Genomic DNA, 25,575 nt, shown 5'->3' on the forward strand with positions numbered 1-25,575 from the left:
ATGCCACAGAGACATTTCTCCCATGTGAATACATGTATGCCTTTTTTTTTTTTTGAAATTGTTAACATGTTTTAATTTCTCGATTTTTCTACATATTGCTTTACCTACTTTTTTTTTTTTTAACATCTTTATTGGGGTATAATTGCTTTACAATGGTGTGTTAGTTTCTGCTTTATAACAAAGTGAATCAGTTATACATATACATATGTTCCCATATCTCTTCCCTCTTGTGTCTCCCTCCCTCCCACCCTCCCTATCCCACCCCTCCAGGCGGTCACAAAGCACCGAGCCGATATCCCTGTGCCATGCGGCTGCTTCCCACTAGCTATCTACCTTACGTTTGTTAGTGTGTATATGTCCATGACTCTCTCTCGCCCTGTCACAGCTCACCCTTCCCCCTCCCCATATCCTCAAGTCCATTCTCCAGTAGGTCTGTGTCTTTATTCCTGTCTTACCCCTGGGTTCTTCATGACATTTTTTTTTTTTCTTCTTAAATTCCATATATATGTGTTAGCATATGGTATTTGTCTTTTTCTTTCTGACTTACTTCACTCTGTATGACAGACTCTAGGTCCATCCACCTCATTACAAATAGCTCAATTTCATTTCTTTTTATGGCTGAGTAATATTCCATTGTATATATGTGCCACATCTTCTTTATCCATTCATCCGATGATGGGCACATGTATGCCTCTTAAAACTGATCGGCTGATTGAACAGCTAGTGTGGAAAGCAGTCTGGCAATTTCTTAAAAAAACTGAATGTCAATTACCGTATGTCCCAGCAATTGCACTTCTGGGCATTTTACCCAGAGAAATGAAAACTTATGTTTACACTAAAACCTGTACACAAATGTTTATAGCAGCTTTATTCATAAAAGACAAAAACTGGAAACAACCAAGATATAGATCAATTGGTCAATGGTTAAATTATTATATAGCAGGGCTTCCCTGGTGACGCAGTGGTTGAGAGTTCGCCTGCCGATGTAGGGGACACGGGTTTGTGCCCTGGTCCGGGAAGATCCCACATGCCGCAGAGCGGCTGGGCCCGTGAGCCATGGCCGCTGAGCCTGCGCGTCCGGAGCCTGTGCTCCGCAACGCGGGAGGCTTCGGCAGTGAGAGGCCCGCGTACTGCCAAAAAAAACCAAACAAACAAACAAAAACTCCTACATTTGCTACTCCCTTAGGCTGTCTCCACCCTAAATATTTATGGAAAATTTTAAGAATGAAGCTTGAAAAATTTAAATGAGGCAATATGGCAGAGGGCACTGAATCTGCAAATCAGCATATTTCCACATGTACAAATAAATGTATGATGAGTTATAAATCAGGAACTGCAGAAGATGGAAATTAATTGATGCAATATTTTCAAATTTGAATGTGAATGTGCAGCAAAGTTTCATCTTTCTTCTGAGCCAAGCAGATAATCTCACTAACTAGAAAGTTACTAGTCCTTTGACTCCTAGTAAGAAGGAAAATCTCCTGAGGACCACCTCCTACCATGTTTTAAACTGTTGACCATCAGTTATGAATGGACTTCTTCATGAGCCAAGGGCATTGGTGCCCAGAAAATATTTTTACGTAATAAACTGTCCCCACTATCACTTGAATATGAATAATGACATAAATGGCTTAATGTCTTTTAAGGTACTTGGGGTTATTTGGGTGTTTATTGTTCAGGACCCTTAGTCCCTCTGCAGGCATACACATATACACATTCCTTAAAAATAGTTACTTTTATTGTCTTCGGTTTCAAGAATTTCCATTAATTTACAATAAGAATGTCTCTTTTGGAACAACACTAGGAAGTGAAACATATTATCTCACTATAAAAGTACTTGTGAGAAAAAAGGCTGGCAGAGTTTCCCATTAAAAAACACAAATGCAAACCTGCATGCTCTGAACACTAGAATGGCGGTGCACAAAAAAACCACAAAGATAAGTCAGAATCAACAAAGTAAAAGAGAGAAAAAACACACAGTGCATATGTTATTATAGCATTTATAATTATAATCAATAGATTATATATTATATGTGTGTAGTTGATTACAGTCAGTGACACATAGCAAATAAGGGAATGCTGTTTTAAAATGCAGCTTGACTTTTTCAAATGTCAGTGTTGAATGACTGTGAGCTAAGTAAACTGAAACAATACAGGAAGAATCAAGCGCAAGCTGATTTGATCAGGCAGTGCCCAATGTACCTTCCCTGCTTTCGGTGTGGATTTGCTTCAGTGAAACCTCTAGTGTCACAGTGATGGCTACAAACTGCCTTCTCCAAGGAGAAGTGAGGGAGGGCTGCAAGGAAAAATAGCAAGCGTGAAGAAAGGACAAGAAGTAACCACCGTGGCCACTCTCACATTGAGGGGAAATCAATGGAGGGGGATGAATGGAAGTAAGCTGCCATGGCTCTCTCTGGTCCTCAATTGGACACAGCTAATCCCTGTGACCTTTGGGGAAGCTGAAGGCATAAAGTGACCCCAATCATCAAAAGCACAATTAGAATGAAGAGCATAAAACCGTGACTGTGGTTAGAAAAAGCAGACAATGAAGAGACTATGGAGGAAATTTGTCCCTTTAGCAGCTGAGTGAATGCTGCCTCAGAGATGCCCATAATTGTTGCATATAGATGAGAGTCACTACTGGTAGGACACTTGGAGGGGGGAGGGCTGGGGAGGAGCTGGCATTTATCACGTGATCTCGGGCCCAAGTTGCAGATGTTTCAGACTTTCCCCACCTCCTTCCAAGGCATCAGCAATTTCTGTCCCTCTTCAGGAGACAGCCAAAGAAGGGCAAGAATTGAAACAGCAGTAGGCAAGGAAAACAAAAAACAAAAAAGGTTGCCTTAAGAGTGAGGAAATCTGTAGGGTAATTTCAATTTCAAGTGTTGGGTTTTTTCCTCAAGAAATAAAATTGAGTGAATTCATCCTTGTCAGCACAAAGCAAACAAGCAATTAGGCAAACTGAAAAAAAAAAAAAAAAGTGTGCAGTTCGAAGGGTCTACCATTTGGATGAAATGCTGCCTATGTGTAAAAACTTCCTGAATGATTTAATGGGGAATTTTGTGTAAATAGATGCTGAAGAAATGCAATGAGAAGACATGATGTAACATGGTTAGACAAAAATAAAATTTTCAAAATCCATTTTTCTGTTGAATTTTAATTGATGCCTTGTTCGCTTTCTTCTCTTACGTAAACTCAAACTTGGCACATTAAAACAGAAATAGAACGTGTCTTTCTCACTTCAAGAGGCAAGTATGTAGGATTTTTTTTCCGTTAAGAACTATTAAATGATCCCTTTAACATTGATTTTGAATTTACATGAACTATAATAATAGCTAACATTTACTGACTTCTTATTAGGTGTCTAGGACTATAGTAAGATCTTTACACATATTTGCTTATTTAGTCCTCATAACATTCCTGTGAAATCGATCTATTATTTCACATTTTGTAGATGAAGAAACTGAGGCCAAAAAATGAAAAGATAAAATAACTTGTCCAAGGTCGGAGTGTTAGCTGATGGCTCCTAAATATTACACTGTATTGAATATCTAAATAAACAATCATACATACTTCGTTGTAGTGATTCCAAAATGCTAAGTAGATTAGTTGGTATTTTGACTGAATTTAACAAATCATGTGGATGTTACTTAAATATCATTCAACATGTTAACTAGCAGCAGTGATTGGAAACATGCTTTATCAACACACTTGAAGGAAATGGTAATAAATTTACCCATTCTATGATGAGAAAAGAGCATTGGTTAAAAAGATAAAGAGGTCTGAGGTTTTATTCAGATCTCAAATGTTATCACCATACCCCAAAACCAGATTTCTCCCTCTACAAAAGAGGAGTGATTCTATTTCTTCTTGGTCCCCAACATCATTTTAATGCTATGTAAGGAGTACTCCATTAATGCACGTATTACTACTGTGCCATTTCTGCCCTTAAAATGCAAGATGTGTCTGTTCATACAACTAGGGCAGCTGGGGCCACCACCTGTTAACTAACTTCAAGCACCACTTAATTAGCCTGTGTTGAAGTTACCGTATGCTTTGACTGGAAGGGAGTGGAACAGTAACAGATGCTAAGCACAATAAAAGAAAAGCCCTTGAATACCAGGGCAAAGTGGGTGGAGAGAATAACAAAAAAGTCAACAGACGGAGAGAGGCAGAAATACTAGTAAAATGGACCAGAAATTAACTCTCACAGATAAAGTTCAAGGGAGCAAATCTCTGCAGATTAAATTCTGTCCCACTGAGGTATCTGTCACATCGGACGTAATTGAGGATTTGATTTGAGCATTTTGAATATAGGCGGAATTCAACTGGACAATTGGCTTAGTTTCTCATTATATAAAGAAATAGTCATCATTTATTATTTCCATGAAAACCTCCATAACTTTCTTAGACCAAACATCCAGGCATCGAAGAAAAAAAACATGTTGTCATGATGAAGCATAATTTTCCTAATTACTTTAAGAGCTCTGTTTGTCAGTGTTTCCACTAGAAGAGATCTGGAAACAAATGGTTTTTAAATTATGAGCATTTCTCCTTCAATAGAATGATTTCCATACAGAAGGCACTTTATCTTGTTGTTTCAAATTCAGTTGAATTTAAATGAGTTAAAAGCATCTTCTGGTGACATTTGTATTCTTCTGAGTTGTAGGCTTATCCATTAATGCACTTACCTTCCTAACATTCAGTAGTATATTTTATGTTAATAGAATTTTTATAGATAGATAGAGATATGTAAGGAAGTATATATCTTTGTTTTTTATATTTTTGCTTAAAGATAGGTTAAGTCTCTATTACTTAAGCAGATTTCATTGGCCTGGTGTAACGAGATATAACCCAAATTAGCTCAAACAAAACTGTACTTGAGACTTTTCATGTAGTTATTTTTCCATTTTTTTCCACACCTGTAATATTTTTTCAAATTCAAAAATAGAATACAGCATTGGCAAATTCCAAATTTGTGTTATATTACTTCAGTTTCAAGAGCAGCCTCTCAGAAAAATGCATTCCATTTGTTCAAATCAGGATATATCTATATTTATATCTATATCTGGAATTACTCAAATCAGAGGGTGCTCATAAGAGCAAAAGTACAGTTCACCTACCTGGCAATATTTAAATACTTCTCTTGTTTGTTTATATTACAACTTCTTTTCGTTTGGGGAATCATCATTATTTATTATACTTTTCTTTATATCCACTTCATCATAGGTGGATATTTGTAAATCACCCTTTTTTAACATGCAAGAAGGACAACTTTCACCAGTAAAACACTCATCTGATTTAAGTTAAACAATATTCTATTTCCTAGAGTATATATCGACATGGGGAGTGGGGAAGGGAGAAAGATATTATTCTATGAGCAAAAGTAATTTACCATAATGCGGTTTTGAATTAGATTTATAGTGATTATAATTTTAGCCATATAAGTGCATAACGAAGTCCAAAATAAGGAAATAATTGATATTCATTCATTAAGAAAAGTTACGTCCATCTTAAACTCTTGACTCTAGCAAAACTATTCCTCAGTGTTTCATCCAATCATTCAGCAAAAATGTATTGATTATCTGCTCTGCTCTTAGCACTGTGCCAGGGCTAGGCATCCTAAGAGTAAGTCATGACCCTGTTTTAAGTGCTCTTAAACTTATACCAAAACATAAATCTTTGTTGTTGAAGAGTAACAAAAAAAAATGTAGTTGTCAAAAAAAGGGAATCTGAACTTATCTTGATTTTATTTAGTCAGTAGTTCAATCTCCAAATCTATATATTTAAAAATATGTGGCAAAGCCTTATTTTAATAATAAATCCTATTTTAGTAATATTTTACTGTGTATTTCTAGCTGAAACACAACCAACTACCTTATAAACTATTTTATCTTGTCTATAGAAGAAGACAGTGAAGAAACCCTATGAAATGCTTAATGGAGTTCAGAAATAGATTTGTGAAATTACCCAATCTTATGGTTCAGCGACTGGAAAAGAATCACTAACATGGTGTCCCATTGCCTATGTGTTATTGTAATTCCTTCCAGTTCCTAGAATTAGATTGGTGAGTAAAGAGAGTATAGTAAAATAGGGTATAGTGAAAAGAGGTGGTGATTTGGAGTCAGAAGTCAGTTGGACTCAAATTCCAAATTCACTATTTACTAGTTGCATGACAGAGGCCAAAGGAATTCTCTGAGCTTTAGTTTCAGCATCTCTAAAATGGGAACAATGATGATACGGATCGTGATCATGATGATGACTATGATCTTGATAGAGCTGTAAAACTTACATGAGAAAATATACATACATATAAAGTGATGTGGTTCATATTAAATAAACTAAAGCATTGTATAAATATTACTTGAAGTTTTTGCTTCTGTTTCTTCATATATGATTCATTCAGTTGTCTAATCAAACCAGAAAATGAGACAAAGCACTAGAATTTAATTTGAGATCATTGTATGAAATCTTTTTCATTTAGTACAACCCCAGCATCTTAGGTCACAGTTACAATAACCTAGTTTATCATGGAGATTATTTTAGTTTAGTCAAATACCAAACCACTCAATCTTTTTTTCTTCTCAAAGGTGTTGGAGGATAAAGTCTTCAAATTTAGGAAGAACCATCCATTCACTAAAAAATTTTATTTGAATACATATTTTACATCAATTTTAACATTCTAACTTATTTTATCTTGACACATTTTCTAACAATCATTAAGTCATTATCCACATGGATCATTATAATCATGGTCCTTTTATCTTTGAAAGAAGCAACATTGATTTTCCTTATAATAGCAAAATTGGAAGTGGTTATAACACATTGTTTTCTCTCTGTTACCATATTGCTGCTTTAAAATAGTTTCATTCAATATTTGGTAGCACAATTTTGGAACTTGATACATATTTTGGTTAATATTCTATAATGTATAAGCTTCTGGAAAAGTCATTCAGTCTTCATTGTGAATGAAATTTTTTTATGTGCTTCATTCTCTGATTTATTTTTTAAGTAGATACTTCTTAAAATCACCCACTGATCCTTTTTTCTTTCCATCTCTGTAAGCATAACTCTTATTTCTCCTCTTATTCTCAGTTCAAAAGACTGGAGAAAATGATAATGTAGCTTCCATAATTATTTTAACCATACATGATTAAAGCAGCTTGGGTTTAACTTGATCTTGTAGAATTGTGACACCAATTTAAAGCTTCACAAGCATAGTTTTTGTACTTAATTTTGTAATCCATTGCCTGGCTTTCTAATTAAATGTTCTCAGTATTCCATTTAAAGTACCCATTCCTGGCATTCCTCTTGATTAGTAGGAAAGAATCGATGAGAATTGATCCAATTGTAGAACACAATTCTCATATTGATAGTAGTTTATATTCATTTGCTTTTCCCTAATCTTTTATTAATGGTCATCTTCAAAATGTCAATTGATGCCAAAAACCTGCACAGTGATAATGCAAATCTATAAAGAAACCAGCTTGACACTTTACAGTAGGACCAAAGGGAGAAGATATTATTTTTAACATATATTTACATAACTGAATATGACAGAAATGAAGGATAAAAATGGAAACTCTAATGTTCCGAGCTATGAATTTCACACTCAATTAAAAAAAAATTTTTTTAATAAATGAAACAATTTAAACAATAGACTTTTCTCTTAGGCCTCTGCATTTCCACAAAATAACACTGGCTACCATCGAATAATGAACAAGTTAGAGAAATATGGGTTGAATGGTAGTACAAATATGAGTCTTTGTGCTAAAAAAATATTAGCTATTTTACTCATATCACCAGTGAAAGAGAAACTTCATGGCATGAATTTCTGCTGCACATTATAGAGAAAACTTCAGACCACTCAGTCTTCATCCACCATCCTTTAAACTTTGTGGAATGTTTTTCATAATAGATAGTAATTGTTAACATTATGCCTTATTTGCTTTAGTGCTCTTAATATACTTTTCTGAATGACTTGAAAGTAAGTTAGATAATCCACCCCTTAGTTATTCCACATGTATATCCTAAGGATATATTTTGTTTTCTGTAGATTTTAAGTTGGGTCTTAAGTGTTGATTGAATTCAGGGCAAGCATTGTTATCCTGAATGCTTCATAGGTGCTACTGTATGTTTTATCACACAATTGTCTTCCCACTTTTAGTCACCAGCCATCGGTGATACTCAGTTTGATTACTGAGTTCAAGCGGTGATTGCCAAATCTATCCATTATAAAAATAAATTTTCCCCTGTGCAGTTAGCAGGTAATCTCTGTGGTCATACATTGGGCCTGTATATGCTGTCCCATACCACTTTTCACCTAATGGATTTAGTATCCACTGATGATTCTTTTCTGAATGAATTATTTTGTCAGAGGTTGCTATATAATGATTTTTCTAATTTGAAGTTTCCATTATACTTTGTTTTAGGTGTTGGGGATATCTCAGCAAAGGTATTGTTACACAAAATAACAAATTTCAAACTTACCAGTTAATTTACCTTTAAAGAAAGTCATGTCACCTTTAATAAATTATTATATTTAAGGGTAAAGTCTTCTGAAAGACGTAATTTCCATTGTAAAGGAAACTATTGGTCTTTATTCCTTTTTACCATTGTTGTTGCTCTTATTAAATCTGTGGAAGACTGTTACAAGAAGACACACTCGTATATAATACATCTTATAGAATTAATGTGTATATTATATGATCATGTATTCAATATATATGTACACATCTAACCATATTATTTTTATAGATGTGCGTATATATATAGATAAGCTTATGTATTATAGGTTTAAATTTGACATACAACCCACTTCAAAAAATAAATAAGTATGAAGCAAAATCTACCAGGAGCAATAAGCCCATAAGCCAGATCAGTTTTAACTACAGATATTAACATTTCACTGAATTGCAAAATACTAAAAATGTAGCACAGTGATGACTTTCTTAACACAGATAGGGAGTATAGGGGAAAAGTAGATTGAAGGGGAAGATGATGATCTCAGTGTTGGGTGAGAGAAGGTGTGAGGTTTCTTGGAAAACTCATGAAGCTGAATAAGCAGTGAAGATAAGATCTGGTCATTGGTAGAGCATCTAACTAAGAAGTGAAAAAAGTTTCATCATCTTCTAAAAAATAGCTGAAGCCGCGAGCCTCGATAAAGACAACTACAGAAAGCATGTTGAACAAGAAAACGATGAGGTCTGGGGTTCTGTGAAGCACCAGCATTTAAAGAGCACTGGAGGGAAATGGGCTTTGTAGATGAGGCATTAGGTTTGTATGGCCAAACAGATTAGAATTCGAGTTTAGATCTAGAAAACAGCTTAAAAAAAAAAAAAAAAAAAACTAACATGAAAGAGAGGACTTAACTGTAAAATTGGAATTGGTTATTTTGAAAAGCAGTGAAGGCCAAATGGCCATTAGATTCAGATGAGTCTACAGAGCTGATGGAAGATTGCTGTGGAGGTGTCCATTTAACATATTTCTGACCCTAATTTTATGACCCAAGACTTCCTTTTATATTGAACATGCTTTATATGCTTTTACAGATACTAGGGATATAGAGAGTACGGTAGCATTGAGTTAATTTATATCAAGTTTTGTGTTTTTTTTCTGACTATGATACTGGTACAGAAAATGAAATTTTTAAATTGTTGCAGACTGAGAGCCTATCCCTGAAGTGAGTTTCACATTCTTGGTTACCGTCTGTTCATTAATTCATTTATTATCTTAAAGGAAAAAAAAACCAACTGTCCAAGCCTGTACAATGTTGCAGGTCCAGTGGCAGGCTGCAGTTGTACAAATGGGAAGCAAACAGATTACCTGATCTTTGGGAATTCACAGTCTAATGGGGTAACAGACACAGATAACCCAGCACCCCTAGTGCCAGTGCATTTCTCTAAGTGTTTTTGGCTTTTATCCATCACAGCCACACCTACTTCAATTCAGGCCTGGACAGCCCTAAATACAGATGCGGGGCACAAGAAGCCCTCCTTTAGACATTGTAAGCACTAGATAATCTCTTCCTCATTATGTTCTATTCCATGGCTCGCATAATCAATATTATTTAACAAAAACTTTAAATAAATATCTTTTGGACTCTCTCCTACAGCTCACATGCAGTGAGTCCAGTGGTTATTTCCTGTTATAATTATCTTCTGACAAAAAGGAAGGGGAAGAAAAAATGAGTGAAGTTAGTAAAAATGGCATCTTTTGTTTCCTTTAGGTCTAGCATATTAGTAATGAAAGGCAGAACTAGGTAAATAGAATGTACTGCACAAATATGGTAGGATTCATTGATGCAAAGTCTGTTCTTTCCTGAACCAAGGAAGGGGCTGGAAGGGTGATGAGTGGAAACAGGAAAGCAAATTTAGAAACCACTTAGGACGTTAGACATAGGTGAAAAATCTACTTTAAACAGATTTAGGTATCTCATTTCAAATGACAGTGAACTTCCTTTCCTCATCTCTGTTGTTTTTGTAATAATGTCCTCATTCTCAGGGAAGGTTTAATAGCAAGGAGTACAAAGGCCTTATCCCCAAAGTCTTATGATACTCTACAGACAAACTGATTTGGTTCATGTCATGCATTTGTATAGCTTTCTACTGTACTTTTAACAGAGTGGTGAGAAATGTGTGTATTCACATTAAATAAACGATCCCATCATAAATTAAAAGTAGTTATTTCCTTTGAAAAGGGGCATTTGTTGCTAAAAATTAGTAGTCTGTAAAATTAAGATTGACCCTAAACACAATGTATCTTTTAAAACAAGACTGTAAGCAAGGGTGGTCCCTTAAAAGCCCTTTAATACATTTGAACAAGCACCTTCTGTTTATCTTCCTACATCAACCTCTTTTATTTGGTTAGTCTGCCTGAGCAAGTTTACTTAGTTCGGGGCAGAACATTTTGCTAACACTGCCTCAAAGTACACAAAAATGCCTATTTCCCATCCTGTCTTACTGATGTGACTTAAATCTCTGACCTAAACAACTCGTACAAATACGTTAACAGGCTGGAGGGGTAGCTGGTGGACTGGTTCCCTGCTCTTTCACTCCCAGAGTTGATTTTAAGGACAAACAGGACAACAGCCATTGCTGGGAAGGCAAGGATGAATAGAGTGATAATGAGCCCTTTTTTCCCCTTTGGTCTGCAGAGATCTGAACCTTTTTTTGTCCTTCATTTCAGCCACACCAGGGTCATTGTATGACACATGGATTAGAAAGGAGGAAAGACAGGGACAGAGTAGTTAAATGTGCTACGTGCAAAAGCCACAAAGCAGATTCATGTTGGACTTTTCATCCTCTTTTAAAATTTTCTAAATCATCCCTGAATAGTGGTGTCTTAGACAAAATGTGTCAACCTAGCTAAAAGACTAGCAGGGACACAAAATTAATGACCCCTGTGCTGTTTCTAGAGAGGCATTACCTGCGCGTTCTCGCTGCCTCATTCATAAGTGACAGACTTTCTTCCTCGAGTAAACAGCTGTGCTTCTTCACTGCTCAGACTGAGAGATCCTCTGTAGCTGCTGTTTAAGGTGATAAAAAGCCTACACAACTTGAATGACCTATGACTCTACGGTATTCAATTTAGGAGGTTCGCACTTGGGTTTTATTGTGTCTGTGTCTGCTTATCAGCAACGGAGCTAGAGTCTCAGCTCATATTTATCTAACACACAGAGATATGACGCATAGAGTGAGCACGAGTGAAATTAGTGGTGTCACTGGGCTTCTGTGTATATTTATACCACAACTCAGCTTCTGGATATTGGAACTTGAGCGCCGTCGTGCTTAGCCTCATCTCTCAGATTCCACGTAGGAAAATTAATGTGCAATTGGGAAAACACACAAAAGCATTTCTTTTATTCAAGAAAAGTAAGAATGAATGAATGAAAATACCTATCCGGATGACTATAATATAGAATCGCAAACAATTTGGAATGTTTTCAGATATTCAAACCCAAATGTGCAAAGTTAAGTCTCCTTCTACACAGGCACTCATTTTAGTAAATTTATCTCAGTCCTTCAAGATGACAAACTGTCGCCTTTTGAAAGATGGGATGTTGCAGCGCTTTCTTTGCTGTTGCTCAGAAAAAAAGTATGACATTTTTATCATCCACCCTCTTCTTTGACAAGACCCTATTTTTCCCCACACCCTCCCCGCCCCCCCATATGAGGTACAGTCCCTGGAGTCTGTAATTGGCAGGAGATGAAGCGATGATGGGGAGTGATCACAGTCAATAGCTTTGATTAACAATAAGGTAGAAAATTAGCAATGCTAGCATTCAGCCACCCTGCCCTCTCCCTCCTCCATATGCTCCCTCAGTCCGCGCTGGCGGCCTCACAGAGGGCAGTCAGAGCCCTTCACCAGCTTTGAAGTGCAGCAAAGGTGCAGGCAGAGCAGAGAATTAGGGAAATGAAGAAGTAGAAACTGTAAGCCATGATGCTGAGATCTTCGAATGGCTTAGTGTGCCGCAGGAGGGGCGAGGATGAAGTGTGCTGTGTGTTGTCCCTGTGTGTTTTTCTGTCACATGTGGATTTACTTGTGTCTGGACATGCTGTGATCGAAATGGCAACTACTGTTACTACTGTGACCCCATCAGCAGCTCTGGTGTTGTTTCCGACAGACCCTGAAGACGTAGAGAGGGGAAAGGACAACGGGACGCCAATCCCCACCTCTGATAACGATGACAATTCGCTGGGCTATACAGGTAGAGTGTTTCTTTCCCAAATACTAACTGTCCATTTCTCCTAAAATACCGCCACCTCCATCAGTCATCAACCACCTGTATAAAATTATCTTTCTAATCATCCCTGCTTCCAGCTAACAATCCCAACAACTTCTTGTCCTCATTTTCCAGACTTTATTCATTCTTCAGGTGGGAGGTCATATTGCTAAAGGAAACAGTTTGGGGAAGAGAAATTTAACTTGAAAACTGCATGCATTCTTGTTGCCTATTTTTAATGTAAAAAGATGCTTATGAGCCTGAAACATTGGTATCACTAATATGTTTATTTTCTTAGAGATTTAATATCTAACTAAACTGCTATCAAAAGAAATAAAAGACTACCTTCAAGTAATTAGGGTTCAAAATTATCTGTACATTTGCTTTTTGTTGTTCTGCCTGAAGTCTTAACAACAACAGAAAGCAAACTCTTAACAAGAGTTCTGTAAATCATAATTACCAACTTGTATCTCAGGATTGTGTTTGCATGACATTGTTACCTGATCTACAAACCACTTCTTAAATAGATGCATGTATATGTCAGCATAAAAGTAGCAATTTAGCTAATTGAATATGTTAGAAATAATTCATATTACAGATGTCTAAGAATGGTTAGCCTGGAAATATGTAAATGTTTCAGGCAGAATTTGTAAGCATAGTTATGAATATAGTTGCGTAAGTTACACATCTGAGACAATTTGACTAAAACTTCAGATAAAAGCAAAGAATGAAATACAACACTTTTAACACATTGAATCAGATAATGATGTGACCGGGGTCTTGTTGTAATAGCAGGTATTTATCACGTTCTTTTCATTAGTTCTTGTTAGCACAGTTCATAGATTTTTGCCAGGTTGTGGGCTGTAACTAGGTTGTGTGTGTGTTTGTGTGTGTGTGGTGAAGTAGCTGGGGTTAGAGGTAATGGAGAACTGGTCTGTCTCATTACAATCTTACAGATGGTTGTGTTCAAAAGAGAATAACCCAACAGATACACTTCACCTTGGTATAAAATAATAAACTGGTACCTTAGAAGCATCCTCACTATATTCATAGTAATAATTTTCTCCAATATTATCCCTCATCTACAAAATTCAGGGTTTTAACATTTGGAATAAGTATGCAAATTAATAGCACCTTTACAGGCAACTTTAATACTTATATTTATTTCAGTCATAGATAACTCATTCTCATTTCCCCCCTATCTTTCAACATAAGAACTGAGATTAAAGGACCAACAAATCAAAGCCCATTGGTGGTAAGATGGTGAGGGAGTTGGTATGATGATACTTTTCCAGAAACTTAGCTAGAGGAAGCCTTGTAAAATCATTTGTTAATACCATAAATACTGAGGAAGTTCGTGTTTATGAAAAGAGGAATCCAACATAGTGTTTTTCTCAGGGGATCCTCATTTGCCAATGCATCTTAGTTCAATTCCCTTGTGCTCACCCAGTCTAAACAACTGCATTGTTTAGATACACTAATAGGGTTTGCTCTTTGTCTTTTATGGATTTCCTGAAAATTATATATAACCAATGCATAAATCATGTTGGAGTGTTGATCTAAGAGAACCTCAATAACAATGCATTTAAGACTAAATGTAGCATTTTTTGAATTTTTCATTCTTATTTATTTTTCTCCATCGGATTAATCAGTAGTCAGATTTCTGCTATTAAACATATCATTAGATGAATTAATAGGAGGAGGTAGTAAACTTATAATGACTGGTATACTGGGTGTTTATTTTTCAGTACATGTTGCTTCATTTCGTTGAGCTAAATGTGGGATTCTTCTTTCTCCTCCTAATATTCATAAATTTAGAAGAAAACCTTCTCAGAGGGAGCCATACAATTCTGGAAAACATATTTTGGGGAACATGAAACAGTCCCAAAGAAGTAGATCACCAGTTCACTAAAATTCACATCTACACACCTCCAGTTCTCCTTTTTCTACCACTACAAAGAGTACAATTTCCACTGCGAGCTAATCTGTCACTACAACATCTGCTCTGTTGCTCAAACCATTTGAGACCATCACTATCAAATTGATCCATCAAACTAGAATCCATGGACCTCATATCATACACATGAATTTATTTTTTATTAATGATTTAGTCAACAAATGATAATCTTTTATGAATAGTACTTACTGCTTAAACCATATGCTATACTTATCTAAATTATATAAGGGATTTCATTAAGAGGCCCAGGAAAATATAGTAATATAGAGTTTACGGAAGAAACGTAAATTGATTCCTTTTCTCCTTACCATCTTCAGATACAATACTATAAAGTCATATAAGGTTTGAAAACATTTCAGTCTCTCTCCTACTAATCAATGAATACAGAACAATTTCTAAGATAGCATGGTGGTGTGTTATTAAAGTGAACTTATACATTTTTTACAGAGAAGTAGCCCATTTCCTCTTTAACTGGGTCATAAATATTGGGGATTATTTAACAGTCAAAGTATATAGACTTTGTTGCAACAACAAGTAAGAGGGGATTTCAAATCAGCACTCTGTGAGGTCAGACAGATATCCCAAAGAAGTCGAATATGGAATGATCAATTATTTTTTTAAAGGAGCTCCTACAAAGAGTACATTGTTCATTGACTGGAAGTACATATGGTGTTTTACAAATACGAAAAAACTAAGTAATACGTCCAAGAATATTTAACTATCTGCAATATACACAGAATTCATGTATAGCTTTAGTCAATGACACAAAGTGTAGAGAGAAATTTATCAATACATAAAAATTTAGGGAATAAGTGGGAGCTAATGACATCCTAGTAGCATGCTTAACATTTTTAGAGAGCAGATTATTAATTAGAAAGGAAATTAACTTTATATGGATTTTGAGTACCAAAGAAGTCCACAAATTTGATTTGTAATATCTAAAATATATCCTTTTTCCCCATTTCTACATACTAAAGATAAGATAATGCCCCTATCTGCATAGGTCTGTTTTGAGGGTTAGCTTCCTATTTTTACCGTAGCATATTGGGAGAAAAACTAAATGTAAATTTGAAAATCTGAAAACTGAACAGTTATCAGAATTACGTCAGTATCAATTTAGATAAAGATCTAGCCACAAAATGTCAGAACTTCCAGAGTAATTTCAAATGGGGATAATGGAGTCTTCTACAAACCAACACTACCTCCAAATAAAGTTTGGTTATAATTCTGTTTGGTAGGAAACGAAATATATGCTTTCTTATAAAAAGAAAAAAATCTTGGACAAATTAGTATGTTTTCCTATATGCACACAAATAACATCCCCCAAACCATGTTCACCTCACATTGTGGAATCTCAACAGGTAACTGTTGTTAATTGACGAGGACATTGATTCTTCTGTCACTCTACATTCTTAATGGTATAGGTTCCTGATTAAAATCAAACAGAAACTTCATTGAGACATATGCATGTTTTTTTAATTTATGTATTCATACTAATAACTAGCCTGTATTATCCCTTCATATGTGCTATGAAGTCTTCTAAGCACTTTACATGCAGTAACTCATTTAATCCTCTTAACATCCCTCTCAGAAAGATGCTCTTATTAATAGTGACAGTGTCTGATGCCTGCTTCAATACTCCAGAAGAGAAATAGTCCAAAATTAATTACACATTTTCCAACATCACAAAGGTTGGGAGAGATTGTTGTGACTATAAGCTACAGTTGAGAATGTAGTTAGAAATTAAATAGATTAGCCATGTTCCTTCTACACAACAGCAACAGTGCTAGTAACCAATGTTTTAGGTCTCTGCTGTTTCTCATCCTAGATTCATTATTATCACAATAACTAATGCACATATTGTTTAAATCAAATAAGACACAAGCTTTAAACAAAAATAAGTAGGTCCCTACTCCATCTCCTTATTCTTGAACCCACTTCCCCTCAATCTATCTTCTTACTCTGTTAGATGTTTCTTCTGATAATTTCCTTTATATTTTAAATAAATTGCATCCACAAATACTTCTTGATTTGTCAGTTTTATACATTATCTAGTAAATCTTTTTTTTCTCCCTATTCTTCCACTACCACATTCTTTATTAAATTAACAGTCAGAGTTTACATTGGTAAGGCTAAGCAAGTTGTCCCTATGTGAGTTTACTGCAGAGCCAGTAGACTACTAAAATTGCATTGCTGGGCTTCCCTGGTGGCGCAGTGGTTGAGAGTCCGCCTGCTGATGCAGGGAACACGGGTTCGTGCCCCAGTCCGGGAAGATCCCACATGCCGCGAAGCGGCTGGGCCCGTGGGCCATGGCCGCTGAGCCTACGCGTCCGAAGCCTGTGCTCCGCAACGGGAGAAGCCACAACAGTGAGAGGCCCGCGTACCGCAAAAAAAAAAAAAAAAAAATTGCATTGCCATCTTTATGTAAGACTGTTCATTTTCTGGAGTTAATAATTGCATTTTAACTTCCTAAATGCTTAATCATATCCAATATTCCATTGATCTGAGGTTTTTTTCAGATGTTTCTCTCATGAAACCCTCCATGTTTTTGTCCCAAACTGAATGGTTTGTCTCTAAACCTGGGACTTTCTTTTTTGTTTTTTTAATTTATTTATTTTATCTATTTATTTTTGGCTGTGTTGAGTCTTCGTTGCTGAACGCAGGCTTTCTCTAGTTGCAGTGAGCGGGGTCCACTCCTCGTTGCGGTGCATGGGCTTCTCACTGCGGTGGCTTCTCTGTTGCAGAGCCCGGGCTCTAGGCATGCGGGCTTCAGTAGCTGTGGCACGCAGGCTCAGTAGTTGTGACTCCTGGGCTCTAGATGGGCTCTAGAGCACAGGCTCAATAGTTGTGGCACACGGGCTTAGTTGCTCCACATTATGTGGGATCTTCCCGGACTAGGGCTCAAACCCGTGACCCCTGCATTGGCAGGCAGATTCTTAACCACTGTGCCACCAGGGAAGCCCCTGGGACTTTCTTTTATCACTCTTTTGTGTTGGTTCTCCTATTTCCTAGATCTCACTTCTTCCACTTTCCTCGTTTATCCTCTTTTTAACAGAAGCCTAGTCTTCTATTAAAAGCATAGCACAATAAAACTTTTAAAACATCAAGAACAGAGTTTTACTGTAATGTGCTTTGTGGTAGCTTGTCCATGTTTGCTTGCTTATTTGTTTACTTTGATTATGCTGGGTACTGAATGGGCTCTTTCAAATTGGAGGATCATTTATTTTAGTTATGGGAAATTTTCTTAAATTATTTTTTAATAACACCCATCTCTCTATCACCTGTTCTGGAATTGCTGTTAGTCAGACTGTGGACCTCTTAGAATGATTCATTAAGTCTCTTGTCCTTTCTTCCCTAATTTCTAATTCTTTGTTGTTTTCTCTCCCACTTTCTGGGAAACATCCTTGATATTTATTGTCTACCAATGCTTTTAGCAGAATTTTTTATTCGTTTATAATGTAACTTTAGTGGTTACATATGTTTTTAAGTCCTTTATATTTGGCTGTAGAAAATAACATACTAATTTACAAGTTCATATAAAATACCTGTCCTACTCTTTATGAAATATTTGGGTGATCATTTATTCATTTACTTAAGCAAAACTCACATGTTGAAGTGCCTACCCTGGGGAGGGCATTGTACTAGGGACATAGGGTATTTAATATTTAAATTTGTTAAAATCAATACCATGCATGACTCTTCCTTGGATCATCATGTCTGATGGACCCCTCATTAACTTGCTCTTTGCAACTTGTGCATCATACTTTTGTGCATCATAGGGAATTAATAAACATTTACTAAAATGATAAACCATCTCTACTTTCTATTGACCCATATTGGGAATAAAATCATAGCATCATATCAATTTAACCAATCGGATTAGCCTTTCAAAGTTAACAGAAAGAAACACATTTTTTCAGATTTATAAAGTGGTAAAATCTGTGATTTGTTTGGAGTGACCTCAGTTATTAGGCAATTCTGCCAATTCTCTGAAAATATGAAAAAGAAGCAAATAAAACAGAAGATTGGGATAGTGGGTTACATTTATGTATAACACTCCAAAATTCTTTCTTTTTGAATTAAGACAAAAAGAAAAACTGATTTTATTTTCATAATAACTGACAATAGGGAGTAGACATGCCTAACTCTGCCTTCCTGAAGTTTCAGGGACATAGAACATGAAAGCTTCAAGTAGATTTGAGCATTGAAAAGTAGGTTGAACTCTAACAACAATGGAATTCTATGAAAGAAGATTTCAAAGCAGTCTATGTCAATTTTTTTTAATTAAAAATCAAATTTTGTGTTGGCCTCACATTATTAACACTAATTATAATTCCAGTGTTTTTCATGAACGTTTTGGTGATTTAAGTCATTCCAAAAAGGTGTTGACTAAGGCATTGACTGTTATACTTAGTATTTTATAACATTTTCAATCTGGTAAACTTTGCAGCTAAACATTTTGAGTTTCTGTGGTAGAGGAGGAAAGAGCACAGTGTCTGAGCTCCTATAAAATGGCAAAATCTTGATTCTAATAGGAAAATTTCATCTAATTTTATTTTCTTTAGTTAGAAGTTCCAGTGGAGAAAATACTTTTCATGAATAGTGATTTGAATTTTTGAAGGAATGCTTTTGATTTTTTAAATATATCCCAAAGTGACAAATTTTAGAGATGTGTAGATAAGTAGACACACTCAGAAACACAAACTATGCAGACACATTTTAGGTGTGAACGACATCCTTAAGACAGTGCACCTATACATATGAGGGATTCAGTTTAAGAGTTTTTTTAAAAGTTTTAAAAAAATTTAAGAAATAAATAATTATTGTGTTGTAGAAGCTACAGTAAAATGCACTCCCTAATTATCTTGGTAATTCAGTAAGAATCTTCATTTACACAGAAATTTATACAAAATATTATTTTAGCTTACCTATTCTCCGCTTTAACTACAGAGGCATGACTTTGGAAATGATTCCCTACTAACCTAATAAGACACATCCCAGGCTCAGAGCCTTCCAAGCAGCATCATGCTCAGCCTCCAGCCAGGAACTGTCAGCACACAGTCATGGGTAGTCTTATCCCTGCACTGCTTTAGAGCCCTGCTTAAGGTCCTACGCAAACCATCCCCCACCTTTTTTGTTTTAACTTTTCCAATTCATAAAAGGGAAATAATAGTTGACATTCAATAATTCTTTTGAAACTTTAAAGAGAATTGGCTAATCTTTCCTAATCTCTAATTTTTAGAGAGAATTTTAGGCAATGATCATTTTTTTCTCCTTACAGTTATTCCTATAGAATTTTTTCACAATTAATGGACTTCAGTGCAACTTCAGTTTATCAAGAGTTAATACCAAAAAAAAAAAAGAGTTAACACCTAGAGGGCCATGTAATCAGTACATAAGCACTTGCTGTAAAATTATTTTACTCTTATTACTTCACACTGCTGCAAAGAAACTATTGAATCAGCTGAAGGTTGGTACTCCAGCTGTGGTTAGTACCATAGTACCATAGTTCCGTAGTAGGTTATGCTGTAGTCACAAGCAAAAACTATATTTCCATGGCAATACAAGATAAATGTTCCAAGGCAATGAAGCAAAAATGCATGTTTTAGTCAGGCTTAAAAGGCCAGGGGGGAACTCTGTTCAGTATAGTCATTCAGATTCCAGAGGCTAACAGAGATGCCCTCTTGACGCAGGCTTCCATGATTGCAGCAGCAAGAACAATCATGAGCTGGCTTTAAAAGCCTCTGCATGGAAGTAACTTCTGCTCTTCTATTTATCCAAATAAAGTCACACGAACACACCTAATTTCAACAGAATAGGGAAGTACAGTCCTACCAAGACACCTGGAGGAGAAGGAATTAGAAATACTTGGTGAACAATACTAATCACTACTAGACTAGCAATACAAAAAACAAGAAATTAGTCACTGTTTCATAACATACACTCCTTCCTTGATGGAAGAAACTTAACTCTATAAGGCATCCAGATGGTCCATAACTGAATATACTGAACATTCCATTGGTTATTTCACTGTTATTGAAGACTCTATTCAGTTCTTCCCTTCAATTCATTGCTGAAAAAATATTTTTTTTGTTGTTCAGAAGCTATGTTATGCATGATAACCTGATATAGACCAAGGCGTAGAGTAAATGCATGGATGGTGGGTCTGGCAGAACATGGTGTGAAAAAAAGAAAAGAAAAGAAAAGAAAATTCATTCACAGAACATCTATTCCAGTGAGGACATATCACTTCTCCCTCCCCCATGATGAAAGCAGTTGTCTTGGTGGACCCTGTATCTGTGCTATGGGCAGACCAGGCTTTCAGCAGTATTGATGGCCATCCAGTTTTGTTAATGGTAATATGAAGTCTTTAAGCCCATGTACAACCTCTGTCCCTGCTACACTGGACACATGGTTAATGAGCCAATTGTGAAGCAGTGGGATTGTGGAGGAAGAAGCTGAGTGACATATAGGTCAACATTGCCACCTTTTTACTAGAAGCCTCCTATGCAACACAGGTTCCTTTATAAGCATTTACCCAGGACACTGATATCTGAATTCATTTCAAAAGGTCCACCTCATACCTGTTGCTCAGATTTTCTTGTTACACATCCTTCAAACTTCTCCCTTCTCACACCTCAAACATCCATGAAACCCTTTAGCTACTATCCCTGAATCAGTCTAGGTCCATACCTCTAGTCATCTCTTTGAGGTAAAGTGGGCAACCAGTTGTTCTACTCAGAGTTCTTCCCACCATAAGGATTTACTTTTCCTACTGTCCTTCATGACATTCTTGTAAGGGCTATAATGCAGCAACAGTCCACTTCCAACCAGTGCCAACATATGATGCAGAAATGAATGTTTATCAGGCTTATTTTTTCCCCCTCTTGACTGATTATGAGAAACACCTCAGGTGGCCATATATATGGATTGAAGGAGAGGTGGAGGTGTAGCAAGAATAGATTCATTATGAGTGGCAGCTGCTACCTGCACATGCAACAATTTTGTGCTTTCAGTACCTGCTTGAGACTATTCCTGCTTTGCCTATGATAATTTCACTTGACAATAGCATGCTGCTTTGTATATTCAACTTTATGACTCAGGGGATCAAACATCGCCCTGTTCATGGCAGTTGTACAATTTGGGGAGGAATTTAGTTTCCCTTGATCCGAAGTTCAGTTACTTTTAGACCCAAATTGCAAGACAGAAGCTGGACTTCAAAAGGAGACTTTATTTTAAGAAGTCATTGCTTTCCCCTGAAACCCAAAGTGCTCTATGCTGTGATTCTACTGTCAGAACTTGCCATAAGTAACATACATGTCCCATCACTGCACAATTGATTTTCTCAGTCATATGGCCAAATAGCAAAGCTGCTTTGCACACCAAGCTGAAACAGTAGGACAGCCGACTCTGGCTCACACTCAGAAGGGATAGCATTATGGGCAGTTCATAAATAGGAAGGAAAAGCTCACCCAAATGTGGTATATGGTTCTTCCATTATCCAAAGATACCTAACAAGCAGACATATTGCTGAAAAATGTGGGGCACTTTGGCAAGAATATCCTGACACGACTAGACCCCTAAAATTCACAGGGATAGTGGGCAGAACCCTATTTTTTTAACATCTTTATTGGGGTATAATTGCTTTACAATGGTGTGTTAATTTCTGCTTTATAACAAAGTGAATCAGTTATACATATACAGAACCCTATTTTTTAATGGGATTTTATCGTCCAAGCTTTGGAAGGCTTAGGCCTTACAAAGACATATGGAGTAACTGCTGCTTACTGCTCACCAACATCTATGTGCCTGATTTCAACAATCTAGTGGGCCAGGATGTTGACTTGAGGATAGTGAGATGATCAAGATCTCAGAGGAATAAAGATAGAGGGTTGATGTATCCCTTAGATAAGACAGTGAATATGCAGTACCATACCTCCCAAGTGAAAGCAAGATTATTCTGGTATCGTTTATTTACTGGCGAGAGAAGAATGAATTTGCCAGAATAGTTTCTTCATTTTATGTGCCAGGGTCTCTGTTAATTTTCTGTAGTAAAGAGAAAATATCCGGAACAGTTTTTAACATTTAAATCTCCACCTGTTTAAGTGTACAATGATCACTGTCAGTCTCCAAGCCCTATCTCTCTTCTGCTCGGAGCAAAGACTTAGTTTAATGGGGAAAAGTTAAGGTCAAACACAAATTGTATATTTCAAGTCCTTGGAAATTGGCAGTAATTGGTTCATGTTTTCACACAGGTAGGGCATTTCATTTGATTTTTTGATTTTATATAGAGCAGCAATTCTGAAGACTTCTTACTATTAAAAGAAAGTCCTTGGGAATTCCCTGGCAGTGGTTAGGACTTGGGACTTTCACTGCCATGGCCCAGGTTCAATCCCTGGTTGGGGAACTAAGATCCCACAAGCTAGGCAGCATGGACAAAAATAAAATAAAATAAAAGGTTTTTATAAATACATAAATAAAGTCCTCATTCAATGGGTCAGGGAGACAATTGTTTTCCTGCCAATTGTTGATTCATCTATGTACTCAGTAACTGAGAAGATTGTCACAAGATGGATTTTTCAGGCACACTGGCAGATGTATTCGGACAAAACTCTATCATTTGACTGATGAAACACAATAGTGTTCTGGATCTCTAGGCATTAGCATTCTCAAACAGTCTGTATCTCCCTTTCTTCAAATCAGACATCTTGCTAAATGGGCTTCCTCTAGAGAAATCCAAAAATAAAGTTATCATACATAAATTTGATGGTATTGCATGGCCCTTTTTCACAACTACCAGGCCTCTCCTTCAGTTACGGGGCTCCCAACCCATGCGCTGGGTGACCACTGATGCTTTGGCAATTGGGTGGTGGACACATGACTCAAGTCAGGTCTTTTTCACCAAAACTAGAATATTTTTTTATTTATTTAAAACTTAATTATACTTTGGTAACTTCACAGCTATTTTAATTTTAGGGAGTCATGATCTGTAAACCACAACAAAATATCCTTGGGAGTCGGGTGACTATTGTGAAAAACATGTTCACTTTGTCCTTGGTAGTTAATTGCTACCATTTAGTCTTGGCCACTCCATGACCCTATCATGCACATTGAAATCAGGGAGCTCATTACAATGACACTGTTTCCTAATTTCATCCCTAGCCTACAGAGAACAAACATTATAATGCTTTTCAAGAATACAGGGGCTCCTCTCTCGAGTATAGTGATGCCTTGTTGACGAGATTGTCTTATGGGCCCTTTCAGAAAACAGAATTGGAGGATGGGTAGGTATGTCACAAATGGTAAATCCACTCAAACATTTGAATCCCTCTATGTCAGTGCTTCCCAATAAAAATATAAAGGCATGCCACAGATGCAAGCCACATGTGTACTTTCAAATTTTCTAAAAGCCATATTTTAAAACACAATAAAAAGAAATAACTGAAATTGTTTTTAAAATTATATTTTGTTTAACCTAATATAGACAAGATATTATTATTTCAATATATAATCCATACAAAATTTACATGTAATTCATATAAATCCATATCTCCATATTATCACTTAGATAGTTTGCAGTTTTTGCACTATTTTACACTTTAAGAACATCTTGATTTGGACTGTTAAGCACAGTCACATGAATTCCTCCCTCCCCATTATGCCAAAGAATTTCAGGCATTTAACTTTATTTACTAAACACGTCATTTGAGTCTAAGTTTCAGTCAGTATCAAGCACACAGCTAGAACTACTTCTAGCAGCTCAAACTAGCCGTTGATTCCAGAAATTCTGTTAAATCCAATGATATTAATAAACGCAGCCACCTTAAAATTATTTTCCGTCTTCCCTGGTCTAGCCCATTTAGAATCATATCCCATAAATATTCACCAAGATTCTATTGGAATAAATTAGCAAAATCTAGTAAGCCTTCTTTTCCTGAATTAGGTATTGTAGCTGTGACATGTTGGAAATTGAATCTGATCTTTGTTCTGGGGGTAATTAGGAGCAGTAGAGCAGGGTGCGAGGTGAATGGATATCCTTTAATGTGATAAGTATCTCAAGGACTCCAAGTAAGGCAGCTCCAGCTTCATCCATGGGAAGAAAAGGCTCTTCCTGCTGGCAAGGGAGGATCAGTGGAATTTGGGGGGTTGGAGTGCTCAAGTTTATCTGGACCCATCCCCATAATTCTATTCCAGTTTTCAGGTTCCTGAACTTTCCCCAGTCAATGCTCTAAATTTTCACACAGGAGGCCCCAGTCCAGCAATGCTGAGTCAGAATTTCAGCCACAAGAATCACTGAGGCGATAAGTCACAATTCTCTGTGCCCCTACTACCACTGTTCCTTGACCCAAGAATTTAAAAGCTGGGTATATCACTTCTCTAAACGATTCAGTGCACTCAGAAGCAGGCAGCCCACCTACACAGTCGTTGTGTTCTTTATTAAGATCATGATAGCCTACTGCAGGAACCCTACAGTCCATCAAAGCCTTGCCTCAATTGGCATTTCATTACAGGTGACCAGGGGTGATACATCATAGTACCATTTTGTCACTTTATACTACAAATGGTCAGGTTCTCATTTTCTTTTTTTATTCTAATTTTAATTTATTTTAAATTGAGATCTAATTGGCGATAACATTATATTAGCTTCAGTTGTACAACAAAATGATCTGATATTTGTATATATTGCAAAATGATCACCGCAATAAGTCTAGTTAACATCCATCACCACTGGTAGTTACAATTGTTTTTCTTGTGATGAGAACTTTTAAAATTGACACTAAGGCCTCATTTTCTAATTGCATCCAGATTTCACTCACTTCTCATTAAGCAGGTGAGTTAACAAATCCCAGATTCTCATCCTGGAGGTCCTGGGAGTAACTGCTAGTGTCTGCAT

At 36.4% G+C, this 25,575-nt stretch overlaps 1 long non-coding RNA gene across 1 annotated transcript in view; it reads left to right on the top strand.

Moving 5' to 3' along the window:
• LOC137225322 (uncharacterized) overlaps positions 1–12,710 on the top strand; it is a 616,604-nt gene extending 603,894 nt beyond the window's left edge. The window contains exon 3 of the long non-coding RNA XR_010943775.1: positions 12,626–12,710. This is a non-coding gene — a long non-coding RNA (uncharacterized lncRNA). The remainder of the gene's footprint in view (positions 1–12,625) is intronic.
• Positions 12,711–25,575: the final 12,865 nt, after the last annotated feature.

This window comes from Pseudorca crassidens, chromosome 5, assembly GCF_039906515.1.
Source record: "Pseudorca crassidens isolate mPseCra1 chromosome 5, mPseCra1.hap1, whole genome shotgun sequence".
Classification (NCBI taxonomy): Eukaryota; Metazoa; Chordata; class Mammalia; order Artiodactyla; family Delphinidae; genus Pseudorca; species Pseudorca crassidens.